This window comes from Ascaphus truei, chromosome 1 (genome assembly GCF_040206685.1).
Source record: "Ascaphus truei isolate aAscTru1 chromosome 1, aAscTru1.hap1, whole genome shotgun sequence".
Taxonomy (NCBI): Eukaryota; Metazoa; Chordata; class Amphibia; order Anura; family Ascaphidae; genus Ascaphus; species Ascaphus truei.
Window position 1 is genome coordinate 70,277,927 of NC_134483.1, and position 22,097 is coordinate 70,300,023.

The 22,097-nt window shown below is 44.8% G+C and overlaps 1 protein-coding gene and 18 non-coding genes across 19 annotated transcripts in view; all 19 read right to left on the bottom strand.

The window, feature by feature from the left end:
• Positions 1–22,097, bottom strand: part of SLC38A9 (solute carrier family 38 member 9) — a 212,587-nt gene that overhangs the window by 102,392 nt on the left and 88,098 nt on the right. The gene's annotated exons all lie outside the window — the stretch shown is intronic.
• LOC142472760 (U1 spliceosomal RNA) lies at positions 575–738 on the bottom strand. Its single transcript, XR_012789829.1, has one exon. It is a non-coding gene; the product is annotated as a U1 spliceosomal RNA (small nuclear RNA).
• On the bottom strand, positions 1,727–1,890 carry LOC142472765 (U1 spliceosomal RNA). The gene has a single exon (XR_012789831.1). It is a non-coding gene; the product is annotated as a U1 spliceosomal RNA (small nuclear RNA).
• LOC142472767 (U1 spliceosomal RNA) lies at positions 3,097–3,260 on the bottom strand. The gene has a single exon (XR_012789836.1). It is a non-coding gene; the product is annotated as a U1 spliceosomal RNA (small nuclear RNA).
• LOC142472773 (U1 spliceosomal RNA) lies at positions 4,249–4,412 on the bottom strand. The gene has a single exon (XR_012789838.1). It is a non-coding gene; the product is annotated as a U1 spliceosomal RNA (small nuclear RNA).
• On the bottom strand, positions 5,401–5,564 carry LOC142472778 (U1 spliceosomal RNA). Its single transcript, XR_012789842.1, has one exon. It is a non-coding gene; the product is annotated as a U1 spliceosomal RNA (small nuclear RNA).
• LOC142472784 (U1 spliceosomal RNA) lies at positions 6,771–6,934 on the bottom strand. The gene has a single exon (XR_012789843.1). It is a non-coding gene; the product is annotated as a U1 spliceosomal RNA (small nuclear RNA).
• Positions 7,923–8,086, bottom strand: LOC142472790 (U1 spliceosomal RNA). The gene has a single exon (XR_012789845.1). It is a non-coding gene; the product is annotated as a U1 spliceosomal RNA (small nuclear RNA).
• On the bottom strand, positions 9,293–9,456 carry LOC142472794 (U1 spliceosomal RNA). Its single transcript, XR_012789847.1, has one exon. It is a non-coding gene; the product is annotated as a U1 spliceosomal RNA (small nuclear RNA).
• LOC142472799 (U1 spliceosomal RNA) lies at positions 10,445–10,608 on the bottom strand. The gene has a single exon (XR_012789852.1). It is a non-coding gene; the product is annotated as a U1 spliceosomal RNA (small nuclear RNA).
• LOC142472802 (U1 spliceosomal RNA) lies at positions 11,597–11,760 on the bottom strand. Its single transcript, XR_012789853.1, has one exon. It is a non-coding gene; the product is annotated as a U1 spliceosomal RNA (small nuclear RNA).
• On the bottom strand, positions 12,967–13,130 carry LOC142472810 (U1 spliceosomal RNA). Its single transcript, XR_012789854.1, has one exon. It is a non-coding gene; the product is annotated as a U1 spliceosomal RNA (small nuclear RNA).
• LOC142472817 (U1 spliceosomal RNA) lies at positions 14,119–14,282 on the bottom strand. Its single transcript, XR_012789856.1, has one exon. It is a non-coding gene; the product is annotated as a U1 spliceosomal RNA (small nuclear RNA).
• On the bottom strand, positions 15,489–15,652 carry LOC142472824 (U1 spliceosomal RNA). Its single transcript, XR_012789857.1, has one exon. It is a non-coding gene; the product is annotated as a U1 spliceosomal RNA (small nuclear RNA).
• On the bottom strand, positions 16,641–16,804 carry LOC142472830 (U1 spliceosomal RNA). The gene has a single exon (XR_012789859.1). It is a non-coding gene; the product is annotated as a U1 spliceosomal RNA (small nuclear RNA).
• Positions 17,796–17,959, bottom strand: LOC142472836 (U1 spliceosomal RNA). Its single transcript, XR_012789860.1, has one exon. It is a non-coding gene; the product is annotated as a U1 spliceosomal RNA (small nuclear RNA).
• Positions 18,947–19,110, bottom strand: LOC142472842 (U1 spliceosomal RNA). Its single transcript, XR_012789864.1, has one exon. It is a non-coding gene; the product is annotated as a U1 spliceosomal RNA (small nuclear RNA).
• On the bottom strand, positions 20,098–20,261 carry LOC142472848 (U1 spliceosomal RNA). The gene has a single exon (XR_012789867.1). It is a non-coding gene; the product is annotated as a U1 spliceosomal RNA (small nuclear RNA).
• LOC142472853 (U1 spliceosomal RNA) lies at positions 21,249–21,412 on the bottom strand. The gene has a single exon (XR_012789868.1). It is a non-coding gene; the product is annotated as a U1 spliceosomal RNA (small nuclear RNA).

Sequence of the window (22,097 nt, forward strand, 5' to 3'; positions counted from 1 at the left end):
ACTTTAGGCAGAAAGACCCACAAACAAACAACAACAACTGAAGACAGCTGCAGTAAAAGCCTGGCAAAGCATCACAAAGGAGGAAACCCAGCGTTTGGTGATGTCCATGCGTTCCAGACTTCAAGCAGTCATTGCCTGCAAAGGATTCTCGACAAAGTATTAAAAATGAACATTTCATTTATGATTGTGTTAATTTGTCCAATTACATTTGAGCCCCTGACATAAGCGGACTGTGTATGAAAATGGTTGCAATTCCTAAACGTTTCCTACGATGTTTTTGTTCAACCCCTTGAATTAAAGCTGAAAGTCTGCACTTCGATTGCATCTCGGTTGTTTCATTTCAAATCCATTGTGGTGGCGTACAGAGCCAAAACGATGAACATTGTGTTAGTGTCCAATTATTTCCGGACCTAACTGTATGTATGCAAGAGAAAAGTGCTCGAAAAGCAAAGAAAGAGTGCCGAAAAAGTACAAACCCTGGGAAGGGTGTAGTGATAAGAAAAGTAAAATATTAAAGCAAAAAAAAAAGTATTGAAGTAGATGCTTATGCAAGTCTATCTTTTACCAAGAAAATCAGGGGAAAGCGCGAACGCAGTCCCCCACTACCATAAATTATGCAGTCGAGTTTCCCGCATTTGGGGAAATCGCAGGGGTCAGCACACCCGAAGTGCAATGGATGAGCCTCACCCTGGGTGAACCACCTTCATGATCATGGTATCTCCCCTGCCAGGTAAGTATGAGTTGTTTTGGGCAACGGGACCACCGCCTCCCGGGCACACCCCAGTCAACATAAGGAGGCTACCTTTCCGCAGTTCACATCCGATTGGGGGAAGAGACATTCAAAGCACACCTCCTCACTTAAGCTGCTGATTAGGGGAGCTTTCATATTATTTCACTACTAATGATATCTCCCACATTCAACCATGCACACAATACATGTACAAGAACTCCCATGGTGCCTTGCAGAAAAGACATTTGCATGTGGTGACGTCGCCCAGACAGTCAGTCAGCCTTTTATCAACGGGCACAGACTCTCCTCAATTTGCATATGAAAGGAAGTGAGCATCCAAACCTAGCAGTCAGTATGTCTCCCCAGTGCTCACAGTGTAACCTCAGTTGAAACTTAAGAGCACAGCCATGAAGTTAATTTGTCCACAGATACTGCTAGCTTCAAACGATCCTTTTAACCATCTCGACTTTCAATTTCTTCTTTCGCATCCATGTGGAAAGGAACATTCAGAATCAAGTGCCATAGATACAGTGGTGTAACTAGAAGCCAAGTGCTTCCCGAAGATACTTAGTCCAATGACCTGGAGACCAAAAGTTGCAATCATTCCTGTAGTACTTTGTCTCGGGTGACATTCTTTTCAGACACTATTGAAGAACTTTGGGGCTTTTTTAAAGTCAGAATACTAGATACAGTACATGTGATCTTGCATTGCCATCTATTGGTTATCCGTGCATTGCGCATTGGAAATCATACCAAGGGAAAAAAGAGGCCAGTCAGGGAACAGCAAAAGACCCCCACGACGGAAGGCTTAACAGTGGTCGGTTTCCTACACTGGGATTGCTAAAAGCCAGCGGTGAAGATAGCAATTTTGAATGCAAATTCAGCGTAAGACGCTATTAGAAATGGGTGCATGATCAAGGAGGAGTCAACTTGAAGGTGCAAGGAATGGGGGTTGTGCACATGCGGGTGGCAAGTCTATCTTTTACCAAGAATAATCAGGGGAAAGCGCGAACGCAGTCCCCCACTACCATAAATTATGCAGTCGAGTTTCCCGCATTTGGGGAAATCGCAGGGGTCAGCACACCCGAAGTGCAATGGATGAGCCTCACCCTGGGTGAACCACCTTCATGATCATGGTATCTCCCCTGCCAGGTAAGTATGAGTTGTTTTGGGCAACGGGACCACCGCCTCCCGGGCACACCCCAGTCAACATAAGGAGGCTACCTTTCCGCAGTTCACATCCGATTGGGGGAAAAGACATTCAAAGCACACCACCTCAAGTGAATTAACTAAATAAATAGTGAACCTTCTATATCCTTTCACCATTCAAAAATACCTCCCAAATGATACAATGTGCCCAACAACAACAACTACAGCATGCAGCATGTGAGCGGGTTTGAAGCAGGTACAGACTCTTGTAAACATTTGCATACGAAAGGAAGGGAGCATCCTAGGCCGACACTGTTCTGTGCTATGCCTGAAACTGGAGATCTGTGAACAAAGTTGAATTCACAACACAACCTAAACGGATAGCGCTATATATTTATTTATTTCATTATTTATTTATATCATTATCCAAGTCTACCATAAAGAGAAGACTTCACAAGAGGAGCAAATACAGCGAAGTTGATTGGACGGCGCTTCACTTTACAGATGGACAATGACCCAAAACATACTGCAAAAGCAACCCAGGAGTTTTTTTTAAGGCAAAGAAGTGGCATATTCTGCAATGGCCGAATCAATCACCTGATCTCAACCCGATCGAGCATGCATTCCACTGGCTGAAGACAAAACTTTAGGCAGAAAGACCCACAAACAAACAACAACAACTGAAGACAGCTGCAGTAAAAGCCTGGCAAAGCATCACAAAGGAGGAAACCCAGCGTTTGGTGATGTCCATGCGTTCCAGACTTCAAGCAGTCATTGCCTGCAAAGGATTCTCGACAAAGTATTAAAAATGAACATTTCATTTATGATTGTGTTAATTTGTCCAATTACATTTGAGCCCCTGAAATAAGGGGACTGTGTATGAAAATGGTTGCAATTCCTAAACGTTTCCTACGATGTTTTTGTTCAACCCCTTGAATTAAAGCTGAAAGTCTGCACTTCGATTGCATCTCGGTTGTTTCATTTCAAATCCATTGTGGTGGCGTACAGAGCCAAAACGATGAACATTGTGTTAGTGTCCAATTATTTCCGGACCTAACTGTATGTATGCAAGAGAAAAGTGCTCGAAAAGCAAAGAAAGAGTGCCGAAAAAGTACAAACCCTGGGAAGGGTGTAGTGATAAGAAAAGTAAAATATTAAAGCAAAAAAAAAAGTATTGAAGTAGATGCTTATGCAAGTCTATCTTTTACCAAGAAAATCAGGGGAAAGCGCGAACGCAGTCCCCCACTACCATAAATTATGCAGTCGAGTTTCCCGCATTTGGGGAAATCGCAGGGGTCAGCACACCCGAAGTGCAATGGATGAGCCTCACCCTGGGTGAACCACCTTCATGATCATGGTATCTCCCCTGCCAGGTAAGTATGAGTTGTTTTGGGCAACGGGACCACCGCCTCCCGGGCACACCCCAGTCAACATAAGGAGGCTACCTTTCCGCAGTTCACATCCGATTGGGGGAAGAGACATTCAAAGCACACCTCCTCACTTAAGCTGCTGATTAGGGGAGCTTTCATATTATTTCACTACTAATGATATCTCCCACATTCAACCATGCACACAATACATGTACAAGAACTCCCATGGTGCCTTGCAGAAAAGACATTTGCATGTGGTGACGTCGCCCAGACAGTCAGTCAGCCTTTTATCAACGGGCACAGACTCTCCTCAATTTGCATATGAAAGGAAGTGAGCATCCAAACCTAGCAGTCAGTATGTCTCCCCAGTGCTCACAGTGTAACCTCAGTTGAAACTTAAGAGCACAGCCATGAAGTTAATTTGTCCACAGATACTGCTAGCTTCAAACGATCCTTTTAACCATCTCGACTTTCAATTTCTTCTTTCGCATCCATGTGGAAAGGAACATTCAGAATCAAGTGCCATAGATACAGTGGTGTAACTAGAAGCCAAGTGCTTCCCGAAGATACTTAGTCCAATGACCTGGAGACCAAAAGTTGCAATCATTCCTGTAGTACTTTGTCTCGGGTGACATTCTTTTCAGACACTATTGAAGAACTTTGGGGCTTTTTTAAAGTCAGAATACTAGATACAGTACATGTGATCTTGCATTGCCATCTATTGGTTATCCGTGCATTGCGCATTGGAAATCATACCAAGGGAAAAAAGAGGCCAGTCAGGGAACAGCAAAAGACCCCCACGACGGAAGGCTTAACAGTGGTCGGTTTCCTACACTGGGATTGCTAAAAGCCAGCGGTGAAGATAGCAATTTTGAATGCAAATTCAGCGTAAGACGCTATTAGAAATGGGTGCATGATCAAGGAGGAGTCAACTTGAAGGTGCAAGGAATGGGGGTTGTGCACATGCGGGTGGCAAGTCTATCTTTTACCAAGAATAATCAGGGGAAAGCGCGAACGCAGTCCCCCACTACCATAAATTATGCAGTCGAGTTTCCCGCATTTGGGGAAATCGCAGGGGTCAGCACACCCGAAGTGCAATGGATGAGCCTCACCCTGGGTGAACCACCTTCATGATCATGGTATCTCCCCTGCCAGGTAAGTATGAGTTGTTTTGGGCAACGGGACCACCGCCTCCCGGGCACACCCCAGTCAACATAAGGAGGCTACCTTTCCGCAGTTCACATCCGATTGGGGGAAGAGACATTCAAAGCACACCTCCTCACTTAAGCTGCTGATTAGGGGAGCTTTCATATTATTTCACTACTAATGATATCTCCCACATTCAACCATGCACACAATACATGTACAAGAACTCCCATGGTGCCTTGCAGAAAAGACATTTGCATGTGGTGACGTCGCCCAGACAGTCAGTCAGCCTTTTATCAACGGGCACAGACTCTCCTCAATTTGCATATGAAAGGAAGTGAGCATCCAAACCTAGCAGTCAGTATGTCTCCCCAGTGCTCACAGTGTAACCTCAGTTGAAACTTAAGAGCACAGCCATGAAGTTAATTTGTCCACAGATACTGCTAGCTTCAAACGATCCTTTTAACCATCTCGACTTTCAATTTCTTCTTTCGCATCCATGTGGAAAGGAACATTCAGAATCAAGTGCCATAGATACAGTGGTGTAACTAGAAGCCAAGTGCTTCCCGAAGATACTTAGTCCAATGACCTGGAGACCAAAAGTTGCAATCATTCCTGTAGTACTTTGTCTCGGGTGACATTCTTTTCAGACACTATTGAAGAACTTTGGGGCTTTTTTAAAGTCAGAATACTAGATACAGTACATGTGATCTTGCATTGCCATCTATTGGTTATCCGTGCATTGCGCATTGGAAATCATACCAAGGGAAAAAAGAGGCCAGTCAGGGAACAGCAAAAGACCCCCACGACGGAAGGCTTAACAGTGGTCGGTTTCCTATACTGGGATTGCTAAAAGCCAGCGGTGAAGATAGCAATTTTGAATGCAAATTCAGCGTAAGACGCTATTAGAAATGGGTGCATGATCAAGGAGGAGTCAACTTGAAGGTGCAAGGAATGGGGGTTGTGCACATGCGGGTGGCAAGTCTATCTTTTACCAAGAATAATCAGGGGAAAGCGCGAACGCAGTCCCCCACTACCATAAATTATGCAGTCGAGTTTCCCGCATTTGGGGAAATCGCAGGGGTCAGCACACCCGAAGTGCAATGGATGAGCCTCACCCTGGGTGAACCACCTTCATGATCATGGTATCTCCCCTGCCAGGTAAGTATGAGTTGTTTTGGGCAACGGGACCACCGCCTCCCGGGCACACCCCAGTCAACATAAGGAGGCTACCTTTCCGCAGTTCACATCCGATTGGGGGAAAAGACATTCAAAGCACACCACCTCAAGTGAATTAACTAAATAAATAGTGAACCTTCTATATCCTTTCACCATTCAAAAATACCTCCCAAATGATACAATGTGCCCAACAACAACAACTACAGCATGCAGCATGTGAGCGGGTTTGAAGCAGGTACAGACTCTTGTAAACATTTGCATACGAAAGGAAGGGAGCATCCTAGGCCGACACTGTTCTGTGCTATGCCTGAAACTGGAGATCTGTGAACAAAGTTGAATTCACAACACAACCTAAACGGATAGCGCTATATATTTATTTATTTCATTATTTATTTATATCATTATCCAAGTCTACCATAAAGAGAAGACTTCACAAGAGGAGCAAATACAGCGAAGTTGATTGGACGGCGCTTCACTTTACAGATGGACAATGACCCAAAACATACTGCAAAAGCAACCCAGGAGTTTTTTTTAAGGCAAAGAAGTGGCATATTCTGCAATGGCCGAATCAATCACCTGATCTCAACCCGATCGAGCATGCATTCCACTGGCTGAAGACAAAACTTTAGGCAGAAAGACCCACAAACAAACAACAACAACTGAAGACAGCTGCAGTAAAAGCCTGGCAAAGCATCACAAAGGAGGAAACCCAGCGTTTGGTGATGTCCATGCGTTCCAGACTTCAAGCAGTCATTGCCTGCAAAGGATTCTCGACAAAGTATTAAAAATGAACATTTCATTTATGATTGTGTTAATTTGTCCAATTACATTTGAGCCCCTGAAATAAGGGGACTGTGTATGAAAATGGTTGCAATTCCTAAACGTTTCCTACGATGTTTTTGTTCAACCCCTTGAATTAAAGCTGAAAGTCTGCACTTCGATTGCATCTCGGTTGTTTCATTTCAAATCCATTGTGGTGGCGTACAGAGCCAAAACGATGAACATTGTGTTAGTGTCCAATTATTTCCGGACCTAACTGTATGTATGCAAGAGAAAAGTGCTCGAAAAGCAAAGAAAGAGTGCCGAAAAAGTACAAACCCTGGGAAGGGTGTAGTGATAAGAAAAGTAAAATATTAAAGCAAAAAAAAAAGTATTGAAGTAGATGCTTATGCAAGTCTATCTTTTACCAAGAAAATCAGGGGAAAGCGCGAACGCAGTCCCCCACTACCATAAATTATGCAGTCGAGTTTCCCGCATTTGGGGAAATCGCAGGGGTCAGCACACCCGAAGTGCAATGGATGAGCCTCACCCTGGGTGAACCACCTTCATGATCATGGTATCTCCCCTGCCAGGTAAGTATGAGTTGTTTTGGGCAACGGGACCACCGCCTCCCGGGCACACCCCAGTCAACATAAGGAGGCTACCTTTCCGCAGTTCACATCCGATTGGGGGAAGAGACATTCAAAGCACACCTCCTCACTTAAGCTGCTGATTAGGGGAGCTTTCATATTATTTCACTACTAATGATATCTCCCACATTCAACCATGCACACAATACATGTACAAGAACTCCCATGGTGCCTTGCAGAAAAGACATTTGCATGTGGTGACGTCGCCCAGACAGTCAGTCAGCCTTTTATCAACGGGCACAGACTCTCCTCAATTTGCATATGAAAGGAAGTGAGCATCCAAACCTAGCAGTCAGTATGTCTCCCCAGTGCTCACAGTGTAACCTCAGTTGAAACTTAAGAGCACAGCCATGAAGTTAATTTGTCCACAGATACTGCTAGCTTCAAACGATCCTTTTAACCATCTCGACTTTCAATTTCTTCTTTCGCATCCATGTGGAAAGGAACATTCAGAATCAAGTGCCATAGATACAGTGGTGTAACTAGAAGCCAAGTGCTTCCCGAAGATACTTAGTCCAATGACCTGGAGACCAAAAGTTGCAATCATTCCTGTAGTACTTTGTCTCGGGTGACATTCTTTTCAGACACTATTGAAGAACTTTGGGGCTTTTTTAAAGTCAGAATACTAGATACAGTACATGTGATCTTGCATTGCCATCTATTGGTTATCCGTGCATTGCGCATTGGAAATCATACCAAGGGAAAAAAGAGGCCAGTCAGGGAACAGCAAAAGACCCCCACGACGGAAGGCTTAACAGTGGTCGGTTTCCTACACTGGGATTGCTAAAAGCCAGCGGTGAAGATAGCAATTTTGAATGCAAATTCAGCGTAAGACGCTATTAGAAATGGGTGCATGATCAAGGAGGAGTCAACTTGAAGGTGCAAGGAATGGGGGTTGTGCACATGCGGGTGGCAAGTCTATCTTTTACCAAGAATAATCAGGGGAAAGCGCGAACGCAGTCCCCCACTACCATAAATTATGCAGTCGAGTTTCCCGCATTTGGGGAAATCGCAGGGGTCAGCACACCCGAAGTGCAATGGATGAGCCTCACCCTGGGTGAACCACCTTCATGATCATGGTATCTCCCCTGCCAGGTAAGTATGAGTTGTTTTGGGCAACGGGACCACCGCCTCCCGGGCACACCCCAGTCAACATAAGGAGGCTACCTTTCCGCAGTTCACATCCGATTGGGGGAAAAGACATTCAAAGCACACCACCTCAAGTGAATTAACTAAATAAATAGTGAACCTTCTATATCCTTTCACCATTCAAAAATACCTCCCAAATGATACAATGTGCCCAACAACAACAACTACAGCATGCAGCATGTGAGCGGGTTTGAAGCAGGTACAGACTCTTGTAAACATTTGCATACGAAAGGAAGGGAGCATCCTAGGCCGACACTGTTCTGTGCTATGCCTGAAACTGGAGATCTGTGAACAAAGTTGAATTCACAACACAACCTAAACGGATAGCGCTATATATTTATTTATTTCATTATTTATTTATATCATTATCCAAGTCTACCATAAAGAGAAGACTTCACAAGAGGAGCAAATACAGCGAAGTTGATTGGACGGCGCTTCACTTTACAGATGGACAATGACCCAAAACATACTGCAAAAGCAACCCAGGAGTTTTTTTTAAGGCAAAGAAGTGGCATATTCTGCAATGGCCGAATCAATCACCTGATCTCAACCCGATCGAGCATGCATTCCACTGGCTGAAGACAAAACTTTAGGCAGAAAGACCCACAAACAAACAACAACAACTGAAGACAGCTGCAGTAAAAGCCTGGCAAAGCATCACAAAGGAGGAAACCCAGCGTTTGGTGATGTCCATGCGTTCCAGACTTCAAGCAGTCATTGCCTGCAAAGGATTCTCGACAAAGTATTAAAAATGAACATTTCATTTATGATTGTGTTAATTTGTCCAATTACATTTGAGCCCCTGAAATAAGGGGACTGTGTATGAAAATGGTTGCAATTCCTAAACGTTTCCTACGATGTTTTTGTTCAACCCCTTGAATTAAAGCTGAAAGTCTGCACTTCGATTGCATCTCGGTTGTTTCATTTCAAATCCATTGTGGTGGCGTACAGAGCCAAAACGATGAACATTGTGTTAGTGTCCAATTATTTCCGGACCTAACTGTATGTATGCAAGAGAAAAGTGCTCGAAAAGCAAAGAAAGAGTGCCGAAAAAGTACAAACCCTGGGAAGGGTGTAGTGATAAGAAAAGTAAAATATTAAAGCAAAAAAAAAAGTATTGAAGTAGATGCTTATGCAAGTCTATCTTTTACCAAGAAAATCAGGGGAAAGCGCGAACGCAGTCCCCCACTACCATAAATTATGCAGTCGAGTTTCCCGCATTTGGGGAAATCGCAGGGGTCAGCACACCCGAAGTGCAATGGATGAGCCTCACCCTGGGTGAACCACCTTCATGATCATGGTATCTCCCCTGCCAGGTAAGTATGAGTTGTTTTGGGCAACGGGACCACCGCCTCCCGGGCACACCCCAGTCAACATAAGGAGGCTACCTTTCCGCAGTTCACATCCGATTGGGGGAAGAGACATTCAAAGCACACCTCCTCACTTAAGCTGCTGATTAGGGGAGCTTTCATATTATTTCACTACTAATGATATCTCCCACATTCAACCATGCACACAATACATGTACAAGAACTCCCATGGTGCCTTGCAGAAAAGACATTTGCATGTGGTGACGTCGCCCAGACAGTCAGTCAGCCTTTTATCAACGGGCACAGACTCTCCTCAATTTGCATATGAAAGGAAGTGAGCATCCAAACCTAGCAGTCAGTATGTCTCCCCAGTGCTCACAGTGTAACCTCAGTTGAAACTTAAGAGCACAGCCATGAAGTTAATTTGTCCACAGATACTGCTAGCTTCAAACGATCCTTTTAACCATCTCGACTTTCAATTTCTTCTTTCGCATCCATGTGGAAAGGAACATTCAGAATCAAGTGCCATAGATACAGTGGTGTAACTAGAAGCCAAGTGCTTCCCGAAGATACTTAGTCCAATGACCTGGAGACCAAAAGTTGCAATCATTCCTGTAGTACTTTGTCTCGGGTGACATTCTTTTCAGACACTATTGAAGAACTTTGGGGCTTTTTTAAAGTCAGAATACTAGATACAGTACATGTGATCTTGCATTGCCATCTATTGGTTATCCGTGCATTGCGCATTGGAAATCATACCAAGGGAAAAAAGAGGCCAGTCAGGGAACAGCAAAAGACCCCCACGACGGAAGGCTTAACAGTGGTCGGTTTCCTACACTGGGATTGCTAAAAGCCAGCGGTGAAGATAGCAATTTTGAATGCAAATTCAGCGTAAGACGCTATTAGAAATGGGTGCATGATCAAGGAGGAGTCAACTTGAAGGTGCAAGGAATGGGGGTTGTGCACATGCGGGTGGCAAGTCTATCTTTTACCAAGAATAATCAGGGGAAAGCGCGAACGCAGTCCCCCACTACCATAAATTATGCAGTCGAGTTTCCCGCATTTGGGGAAATCGCAGGGGTCAGCACACCCGAAGTGCAATGGATGAGCCTCACCCTGGGTGAACCACCTTCATGATCATGGTATCTCCCCTGCCAGGTAAGTATGAGTTGTTTTGGGCAACGGGACCACCGCCTCCCGGGCACACCCCAGTCAACATAAGGAGGCTACCTTTCCGCAGTTCACATCCGATTGGGGGAAGAGACATTCAAAGCACACCTCCTCACTTAAGCTGCTGATTAGGGGAGCTTTCATATTATTTCACTACTAATGATATCTCCCACATTCAACCATGCACACAATACATGTACAAGAACTCCCATGGTGCCTTGCAGAAAAGACATTTGCATGTGGTGACGTCGCCCAGACAGTCAGTCAGCCTTTTATCAACGGGCACAGACTCTCCTCAATTTGCATATGAAAGGAAGTGAGCATCCAAACCTAGCAGTCAGTATGTCTCCCCAGTGCTCACAGTGTAACCTCAGTTGAAACTTAAGAGCACAGCCATGAAGTTAATTTGTCCACAGATACTGCTAGCTTCAAACGATCCTTTTAACCATCTCGACTTTCAATTTCTTCTTTCGCATCCATGTGGAAAGGAACATTCAGAATCAAGTGCCATAGATACAGTGGTGTAACTAGAAGCCAAGTGCTTCCCGAAGATACTTAGTCCAATGACCTGGAGACCAAAAGTTGCAATCATTCCTGTAGTACTTTGTCTCGGGTGACATTCTTTTCAGACACTATTGAAGAACTTTGGGGCTTTTTTAAAGTCAGAATACTAGATACAGTACATGTGATCTTGCATTGCCATCTATTGGTTATCCGTGCATTGCGCATTGGAAATCATACCAAGGGAAAAAAGAGGCCAGTCAGGGAACAGCAAAAGACCCCCACGACGGAAGGCTTAACAGTGGTCGGTTTCCTATACTGGGATTGCTAAAAGCCAGCGGTGAAGATAGCAATTTTGAATGCAAATTCAGCGTAAGACGCTATTAGAAATGGGTGCATGATCAAGGAGGAGTCAACTTGAAGGTGCAAGGAATGGGGGTTGTGCACATGCGGGTGGCAAGTCTATCTTTTACCAAGAATAATCAGGGGAAAGCGCGAACGCAGTCCCCCACTACCATAAATTATGCAGTCGAGTTTCCCGCATTTGGGGAAATCGCAGGGGTCAGCACACCCGAAGTGCAATGGATGAGCCTCACCCTGGGTGAACCACCTTCATGATCATGGTATCTCCCCTGCCAGGTAAGTATGAGTTGTTTTGGGCAACGGGACCACCGCCTCCCGGGCACACCCCAGTCAACATAAGGAGGCTACCTTTCCGCAGTTCACATCCGATTGGGGGAAAAGACATTCAAAGCACACCACCTCAAGTGAATTAACTAAATAAATAGTGAACCTTCTATATCCTTTCACCATTCAAAAATACCTCCCAAATGATACAATGTGCCCAACAACAACAACTACAGCATGCAGCATGTGAGCGGGTTTGAAGCAGGTACAGACTCTTGTAAACATTTGCATACGAAAGGAAGGGAGCATCCTAGGCCGACACTGTTCTGTGCTATGCCTGAAACTGGAGATCTGTGAACAAAGTTGAATTCACAACACAACCTAAACGGATAGCGCTATATATTTATTTATTTCATTATTTATTTATATCATTATCCAAGTCTACCATAAAGAGAAGACTTCACAAGAGGAGCAAATACAGCGAAGTTGATTGGACGGCGCTTCACTTTACAGATGGACAATGACCCAAAACATACTGCAAAAGCAACCCAGGAGTTTTTTTTAAGGCAAAGAAGTGGCATATTCTGCAATGGCCGAATCAATCACCTGATCTCAACCCGATCGAGCATGCATTCCACTGGCTGAAGACAAAACTTTAGGCAGAAAGACCCACAAACAAACAACAACAACTGAAGACAGCTGCAGTAAAAGCCTGGCAAAGCATCACAAAGGAGGAAACCCAGCGTTTGGTGATGTCCATGCGTTCCAGACTTCAAGCAGTCATTGCCTGCAAAGGATTCTCGACAAAGTATTAAAAATGAACATTTCATTTATGATTGTGTTAATTTGTCCAATTACATTTGAGCCCCTGAAATAAGGGGACTGTGTATGAAAATGGTTGCAATTCCTAAACGTTTCCTACGATGTTTTTGTTCAACCCCTTGAATTAAAGCTGAAAGTCTGCACTTCGATTGCATCTCGGTTGTTTCATTTCAAATCCATTGTGGTGGCGTACAGAGCCAAAACGATGAACATTGTGTTAGTGTCCAATTATTTCCGGACCTAACTGTATGTATGCAAGAGAAAAGTGCTCGAAAAGCAAAGAAAGAGTGCCGAAAAAGTACAAACCCTGGGAAGGGTGTAGTGATAAGAAAAGTAAAATATTAAAGCAAAAAAAAAAGTATTGAAGTAGATGCTTATGCAAGTCTATCTTTTACCAAGAAAATCAGGGGAAAGCGCGAACGCAGTCCCCCACTACCATAAATTATGCAGTCGAGTTTCCCGCATTTGGGGAAATCGCAGGGGTCAGCACACCCGAAGTGCAATGGATGAGCCTCACCCTGGGTGAACCACCTTCATGATCATGGTATCTCCCCTGCCAGGTAAGTATGAGTTGTTTTGGGCAACGGGACCACCGCCTCCCGGGCACACCCCAGTCAACATAAGGAGGCTACCTTTCCGCAGTTCACATCCGATTGGGGGAAGAGACATTCAAAGCACACCTCCTCACTTAAGCTGCTGATTAGGGGAGCTTTCATATTATTTCACTACTAATGATATCTCCCACATTCAACCATGCACACAATACATGTACAAGAACTCCCATGGTGCCTTGCAGAAAAGACATTTGCATGTGGTGACGTCGCCCAGACAGTCAGTCAGCCTTTTATCAACGGGCACAGACTCTCCTCAATTTGCATATGAAAGGAAGTGAGCATCCAAACCTAGCAGTCAGTATGTCTCCCCAGTGCTCACAGTGTAACCTCAGTTGAAACTTAAGAGCACAGCCATGAAGTTAATTTGTCCACAGATACTGCTAGCTTCAAACGATCCTTTTAACCATCTCGACTTTCAATTTCTTCTTTCGCATCCATGTGGAAAGGAACATTCAGAATCAAGTGCCATAGATACAGTGGTGTAACTAGAAGCCAAGTGCTTCCCGAAGATACTTAGTCCAATGACCTGGAGACCAAAAGTTGCAATCATTCCTGTAGTACTTTGTCTCGGGTGACATTCTTTTCAGACACTATTGAAGAACTTTGGGGCTTTTTTAAAGTCAGAATACTAGATACAGTACATGTGATCTTGCATTGCCATCTATTGGTTATCCGTGCATTGCGCATTGGAAATCATACCAAGGGAAAAAAGAGGCCAGTCAGGGAACAGCAAAAGACCCCCACGACGGAAGGCTTAACAGTGGTCGGTTTCCTACACTGGGATTGCTAAAAGCCAGCGGTGAAGATAGCAATTTTGAATGCAAATTCAGCGTAAGACGCTATTAGAAATGGGTGCATGATCAAGGAGGAGTCAACTTGAAGGTGCAAGGAATGGGGGTTGTGCACATGCGGGTGGCAAGTCTATCTTTTACCAAGAATAATCAGGGGAAAGCGCGAACGCAGTCCCCCACTACCATAAATTATGCAGTCGAGTTTCCCGCATTTGGGGAAATCGCAGGGGTCAGCACACCCGAAGTGCAATGGATGAGCCTCACCCTGGGTGAACCACCTTCATGATCATGGTATCTCCCCTGCCAGGTAAGTATGAGTTGTTTTGGGCAACGGGACCACCGCCTCCCGGGCACACCCCAGTCAACATAAGGAGGCTACCTTTCCGCAGTTCACATCCGATTGGGGGAAAAGACATTCAAAGCACACCACCTCAAGTGAATTAACTAAATAAATAGTGAACCTTCTATATCCTTTCACCATTCAAAAATACCTCCCAAATGATACAATGTGCCCAACAACAACAACTACAGCATGCAGCATGTGAGCGGGTTTGAAGCAGGTACAGACTCTTGTAAACATTTGCATACGAAAGGAAGGGAGCATCCTAGGCCGACACTGTTCTGTGCTATGCCTGAAACTGGAGATCTGTGAACAAAGTTGAATTCACAACACAACCTAAACGGATAGCGCTATATATTTATTTATTTCATTATTTATTTATATCATTATCCAAGTCTACCATAAAGAGAAGACTTCACAAGAGGAGCAAATACAGCGAAGTTGATTGGACGGCGCTTCACTTTACAGATGGACAATGACCCAAAACATACTGCAAAAGCAACCCAGGAGTTTTTTTTAAGGCAAAGAAGTGGCATATTCTGCAATGGCCGAATCAATCACCTGATCTCAACCCGATCGAGCATGCATTCCACTGGCTGAAGACAAAACTTTAGGCAGAAAGACCCACAAACAAACAACAACAACTGAAGACAGCTGCAGTAAAAGCCTGGCAAAGCATCACAAAGGAGGAAACCCAGCGTTTGGTGATGTCCATGCGTTCCAGACTTCAAGCAGTCATTGCCTGCAAAGGATTCTCGACAAAGTATTAAAAATGAACATTTCATTTATGATTGTGTTAATTTGTCCAATTACATTTGAGCCCCTGAAATAAGGGGACTGTGTATGAAAATGGTTGCAATTCCTAAACGTTTCCTACGATGTTTTTGTTCAACCCCTTGAATTAAAGCTGAAAGTCTGCACTTCGATTGCATCTCGGTTGTTTCATTTCAAATCCATTGTGGTGGCGTACAGAGCCAAAACGATGAACATTGTGTTAGTGTCCAATTATTTCCGGACCTAACTGTATGTATGCAAGAGAAAAGTGCTCGAAAAGCAAAGAAAGAGTGCCGAAAAAGTACAAACCCTGGGAAGGGTGTAGTGATAAGAAAAGTAAAATATTAAAGCAAAAAAAAAAGTATTGAAGTAGATGCTTATGCAAGTCTATCTTTTACCAAGAAAATCAGGGGAAAGCGCGAACGCAGTCCCCCACTACCATAAATTATGCAGTCGAGTTTCCCGCATTTGGGGAAATCGCAGGGGTCAGCACACCCGAAGTGCAATGGATGAGCCTCACCCTGGGTGAACCACCTTCATGATCATGGTATCTCCCCTGCCAGGTAAGTATGAGTTGTTTTGGGCAACGGGACCACCGCCTCCCGGGCACACCCCAGTCAACATAAGGAGGCTACCTTTCCGCAGTTCACATCCGATTGGGGGAAGAGACATTCAAAGCACACCTCCTCACTTAAGCTGCTGATTAGGGGAGCTTTCATATTATTTCACTACTAATGATATCTCCCACATTCAACCATGCACACAATACATGTACAAGAACTCCCATGGTGCCTTGCAGAAAAGACATTTGCATGTGGTGACGTCGCCCAGACAGTCAGTCAGCCTTTTATCAACGGGCACAGACTCTCCTCAATTTGCATATGAAAGGAAGTGAGCATCCAAACCTAGCAGTCAGTATGTCTCCCCAGTGCTCACAGTGTAACCTCAGTTGAAACTTAAGAGCACAGCCATGAAGTTAATTTGTCCACAGATACTGCTAGCTTCAAACGATCCTTTTAACCATCTCGACTTTCAATTTCTTCTTTCGCATCCATGTGGAAAGGAACATTCAGAATCAAGTGCCATAGATACAGTGGTGTAACTAGAAGCCAAGTGCTTCCCGAAGATACTTAGTCCAATGACCTGGAGACCAAAAGTTGCAATCATTCCTGTAGTACTTTGTCTCGGGTGACATTCTTTTCAGACACTATTGAAGAACTTTGGGGCTTTTTTAAAGTCAGAATACTAGATACAGTACATGTGATCTTGCATTGCCATCTATTGGTTATCCGTGCATTGCGCATTGGAAATCATACCAAGGGAAAAAAGAGGCCAGTCAGGGAACAGCAAAAGACCCCCACGACGGAAGGCTTAACAGTGGTCGGTTTCCTACACTGGGATTGCTAAAAGCCAGCGGTGAAGATAGCAATTTTGAATGCAAATTCAGCGTAAGACGCTATTAGAAATGGGTGCATGATCAAGGAGGAGTCAACTTGAAGGTGCAAGGAATGGGGGTTGTGCACATGCGGGTGGCAAGTCTATCTTTTACCAAGAATAATCAGGGGAAAGCGCGAACGCAGTCCCCCACTACCATAAATTATGCAGTCGAGTTTCCCGCATTTGGGGAAATCGCAGGGGTCAGCACACCCGAAGTGCAATGGATGAGCCTCACCCTGGGTGAACCACCTTCATGATCATGGTATCTCCCCTGCCAGGTAAGTATGAGTTGTTTTGGGCAACGGGACCACCGCCTCCCGGGCACACCCCAGTCAACATAAGGAGGCTACCTTTCCGCAGTTCACATCCGATTGGGGGAAGAGACATTCAAAGCACACCTCCTCACTTAAGCTGCTGATTAGGGGAGCTTTCATATTATTTCACTACTAATGATATCTCCCACATTCAACCATGCACACAATACATGTACAAGAACTCCCATGGTGCCTTGCAGAAAAGACATTTGCATGTGGTGACGTCGCCCAGACAGTCAGTCAGCCTTTTATCAACGGGCACAGACTCTCCTCAATTTGCATATGAAAGGAAGTGAGCATCCAAACCTAGCAGTCAGTATGTCTCCCCAGTGCTCACAGTGTAACCTCAGTTGAAACTTAAGAGCACAGCCATGAAGTTAATTTGTCCACAGATACTGCTAGCTTCAAACGATCCTTTTAACCATCTCGACTTTCAATTTCTTCTTTCGCATCCATGTGGAAAGGAACATTCAGAATCCAGTGCCATAGATACAGTGGTGTAACTAGAAGCCAAGTGCTTCCCGAAGATACTTAGTCCAATGACCTGGAGACCAAAAGTTGCAATCATTCCTGTAGTACTTTGTCTCGGGTGACATTCTTTTCAGACACTATTGAAGAACTTTGGGGCTTTTTTAAAAGTCAGAATACTAGATACAGTACATGTGATCTTGCATTGCCATCTATTGGTTATCCATGCATTGCGCATTGGAAATCATACCAAGGGAAAAAAGAGGCCAGTCAGGGAAAAGCAAAAGCCCACCCCACGACGGAAGGCTTAAAAGTGGTCGGTTTCCTACACTGGGATTGCTAAAAGCCAGCGGTGAAGATAGCAATTTTGAATGCAAATTCAGCGTAAGACGCTATTAGAAATGGGTGCATGATAAAGGAGGAGTCAACTTGAAGGTGAAAGGAATGGGGGTTGTGCACATGCGGGTAGCAAGTCTATCTTTTACCAAGAATAATCAGGGGAAAGCGCGAACGCAGTCCCCCACTACCATAAATTATGCAGTCGAGTTTCCCGCATTTGGGGAAATCGCAGGGGTCAGCACACCCGAAGTGCAATGGATGAGCCTCACCCTGGGTGAACCACCTTCATGATCATGGTATCTCCCCTGCCAGGTAAGTATGAGTTGTTTTAGGCAACGGGACCACCGCCTCCCGGGCACACCCCAGTCAACATAAGGAGGCTACCTTTCCGCAGTTCACATCCGATTGGGGGAAGAGACATTCAAAGCACACCTCCTCACTTAAGCTGCTGATTAGGGGACCTTTCATATTATTTCACTACTAATGATATCTCCCACATTCAACCATGCCCACAATACATGTACAAGAACTCCCATGGTGCCTTGCAGAAAAGACATTTGCATGTGGTGACGTCGCACAGACAGTCAGTCAGCCTTTTTTCAACGGGCACAGACTCTCCTCAATTTGCATATGAAAGGAAGTGAGCATCCAAACCTAGCAGTATGTCTCCCCAGTGCTCACAGTGTAACCTCAGTTGAAACTTAAGAGCACAGCCATGAAGTTAATTTGTCCACAGATACTGCTAGCTTCAAACGATCCTTTTAACCATCTCGACTTTCAATTTCTTCTTTCGCATCCATGTGGAAAGGAACATTCAGAATCCAGTGCCATAGATACAGTGGTGTAACTAGAAGCCAAGTGCTTCCCGAAGATACTTAGTCCAATGACCTGGAGACCAAAAGTTGCAATCATTCCTGTAGTACTTTGTCTCGGGTGACATTCTTTTCAGACACTATTGAAGAACTTTGGGGCTTTTTTAAAAGTCAGAATACTAGATACAGTACATGTGATCTTGCATTGCCATCTATTGGTTATCCATGCATTGCGCATTGGAAATCATACCAAGGGAAAAAAGAGGCCAGTCAGGGAAAAGCAAAAGCCCACCCCACGACGGAAGGCTTAAAAGTGGTCGGTTTCCTACACTGGGATTGCTAAAAGCCAGCGGTGAAGATAGCAATTTTGAATGCAAATTCAGCGTAAGACGCTATTAGAAATGGGTGCATGATAAAGGAGGAGTCAACTTGAAGGTGAAAGGAATGGGGGTTGTGCACATGCGGGTAGCAAGTCTATCTTTTACCAAGAATAATCAGGGGAAAGCGCGAACGCAGTCCCCCACTACCATAAATTATGCAGTCGAGTTTCCCGCATTTGGGGAAATCGCAGGGGTCAGCACACCCGAAGTGCAATGGATGAGCCTCACCCTGGGTGAACCACCTTCATGATCATGGTATCTCCCCTGCCAGGTAAGTATGAGTTGTTTTAGGCAACGGGACCACCGCCTCCCGGGCACACCCCAGTCAACATAAGGAGGCTACCTTTCCGCAGTTCACATCCGATTGGGGGAAGAGACATTCAAAGCACACCTCCTCACTTAAGCTGCTGATTAGGGGACCTTTCATATTATTTCACTACTAATGATATCTCCCACATTCAACCATGCCCACAATACATGTACAAGAACTCCCATGGTGCCTTGCAGAAAAGACATTTGCATGTGGTGACGTCGCACAGACAGTCAGTCAGCCTTTTTTCAACGGGCACAGACTCTCCTCAATTTGCATATGAAAGGAAGTGAGCATCCAAACCTAGCAGTATGTCTCCCCAGTGCTCACAGTGTAACCTCAGTTGAAACTTAAGAGCACAGCCATGAAGTTAATTTGTCCACAGATACTGCTAGCTTCAAACGATCCTTTTAACCATCTCGACTTTCAATTTCTTCTTTCGCATCCATGTGGAAAGGAACATTCAGAATCCAGTGCCATAGATACAGTGGTGTAACTAGAAGCCAAGTGCTTCCCGAAGATACTTAGTCCAATGACCTGGAGACCAAAAGTTGCAATCATTCCTGTAGTACTTTGTCTCGGGTGACATTCTTTTCAGACACTATTGAAGAACTTTGGGGCTTTTTTAAACGTCAGAATACTAGATACAGTACATGTGATCTTGCATTGCCATCTATTGGTTATCCATGCATTGCGCATTGGAAATCATACCAAGGGAAAAAAGAGGCCAGTCAGGGAAAAGCAAAAGCCCACCCCACGACGGAAGGCTTAAAAGTGGTCGGTTTCCTACACTGGGATTGCTAAAAGCCAGCGGTGAAGAAAGCAATTTTGAATGCAAATTCAGCGTAAGACGCTATTAGAAATGGGTGCATGATAAAGGAGGAGTCAACTTGAAGGTGAAAGGAATGGGGGTTGTGCACATGCGGGTAGCAAGTCTATCTTTTACCAAGAATAATCAGGGGAAAGCGCGAACGCAGTCCCCCACTACCATAAATTATGCAGTCGAGTTTCCCGCATTTGGGGAAATCGCAGGGGTCAGCACACCCGAAGTGCAATGGATGAGCCTCACCCTGGGTGAACCACCTTCATGATCATGGTATCTCCCCTGCCAGGTAAGTATGAGTTGTTTTAGGCAACGGGACCACCGCCTCCCGGGCACACCCCAGTCAACATAAGGAGGCTACCTTTCCGCAGTTCACATCCGATTGGGGGAAGAGACATTCAAAGCACACCTCCTCACTTAAGCTGCTGATTAGGGGACCTTTCATATTATTTCACTACTAATGATATCTCCCACATTCAACCATGCCCACAATACATGTACAAGAACTCCCATGGTGCCTTGCAGAAAAGACATTTGCATGTGGTGACGTCGCACAGACAGTCAGTCAGCCTTTTTTCAACGGGCACAGACTCTCCTCAATTTGCATATGAAAGGAAGTGAGCATCCAAACCTAGCAGTATGTCTCCCCAGTGCTCACAGTGTAACCTCAGTTGAAACTTAAGAGCACAGCCATGAAGTTAATTTGTCCACAGATACTGCTAGCTTCAAACGATCCTTTTAACCATCTCGACTTTCAATTTCTTCTTTCGCATCCATGTGGAAAGGAACATTCAGAATCCAGTGCCATAGATACAGTGGTGTAACTAGAAGCCAAGTGCTTCCCGAAGATACTTAGTCCAATGACCTGGAGACCAAAAGTTGCAATCATTCCTGTAGTACTTTGTCTCGGGTGACATTCTTTTCAGACACTATTGAAGAACTTTGGGGCTTTTTTAAAAGTCAGAATACTAGATACAGTACATGTGATCTTGCATTGCCATCTATTGGTTATCCATGCATTGCGCATTGGAAATCATACCAAGGGAAAAAAGAGGCCAGTCAGGGAAAAGCAAAAGCCCACCCCACGACGGAAGGCTTAAAAGTGGTCGGTTTCCTACACTGGGATTGCTAAAAGCCAGCGGTGAAGATAGCAATTTTGAATGCAAATTCAGCGTAAGACGCTATTAGAAATGGGTGCATGATAAAGGAGGAGTCAACTTGAAGGTGAAAGGAATGGGGGTTGTGCACATGCGGGTAGCAAGTCTATCTTTTACCAAGAAGAATCAGGGGAAAGCGCGAACGCAGTCCCCCACTACCATAAATTATGCAGTCGAGTTTCCCGCATTTGGGGAAATCGCAGGGGTCAGCACACCCGAAGTGCAATGGATGAGCCTCACCCTGGGTGAACCACCTTCATGATCATGGTATCTCCCCTGCCAGGTAAGTATGAGTTGTTTTAGGCAACGGGACCACCGCCTCCCGGGCACACCCCAGTCAACATAAGGAGGCTACCTTTCCGCAGTTCACATCCGATTGGGGGAAGAGACATTCAAAGCACACCTCCTCACTTAAGCTGCTGATTAGGGGACCTTTCATATTATTTCACTACTAATGATATCTCCCACATTCAACCATGCCCACAATACATGTACAAGAACTCCCATGGTGCCTTGCAGAAAAGACATTTGCATGTGGTGACGTCGCACAGACAGTCAGTCAGCCTTTTTTCAACGGGCACAGACTCTCCTCAATTTGCATATGAAAGGAAGTGAGCATCCAAACCTAGCAGTATGTCTCCCCAGTGCTCACAGTGTAACCTCAGTTGAAACTTAAGAGCACAGCCATGAAGTTAATTTGTCCACAGATACTGCTAGCTTCAAACGATCCTTTTAACCATCTCGACTTTCAATTTCTTCTTTCGCATCCATGTGGAAAGGAACATTCAGAATCCAGTGCCATAGATACAGTGGTGTAACTAGAAGCCAAGTGCTTCCCGAAGATACTTAGTCCAATGACCTGGAGACCAAAAGTTGCAATCATTCCTGTAGTACTTTGTCTCGGGTGACATTCTTTTCAGACACTATTGAAGAACTTTGGGGCTTTTTTAAACGTCAGAATACTAGATACAGTACA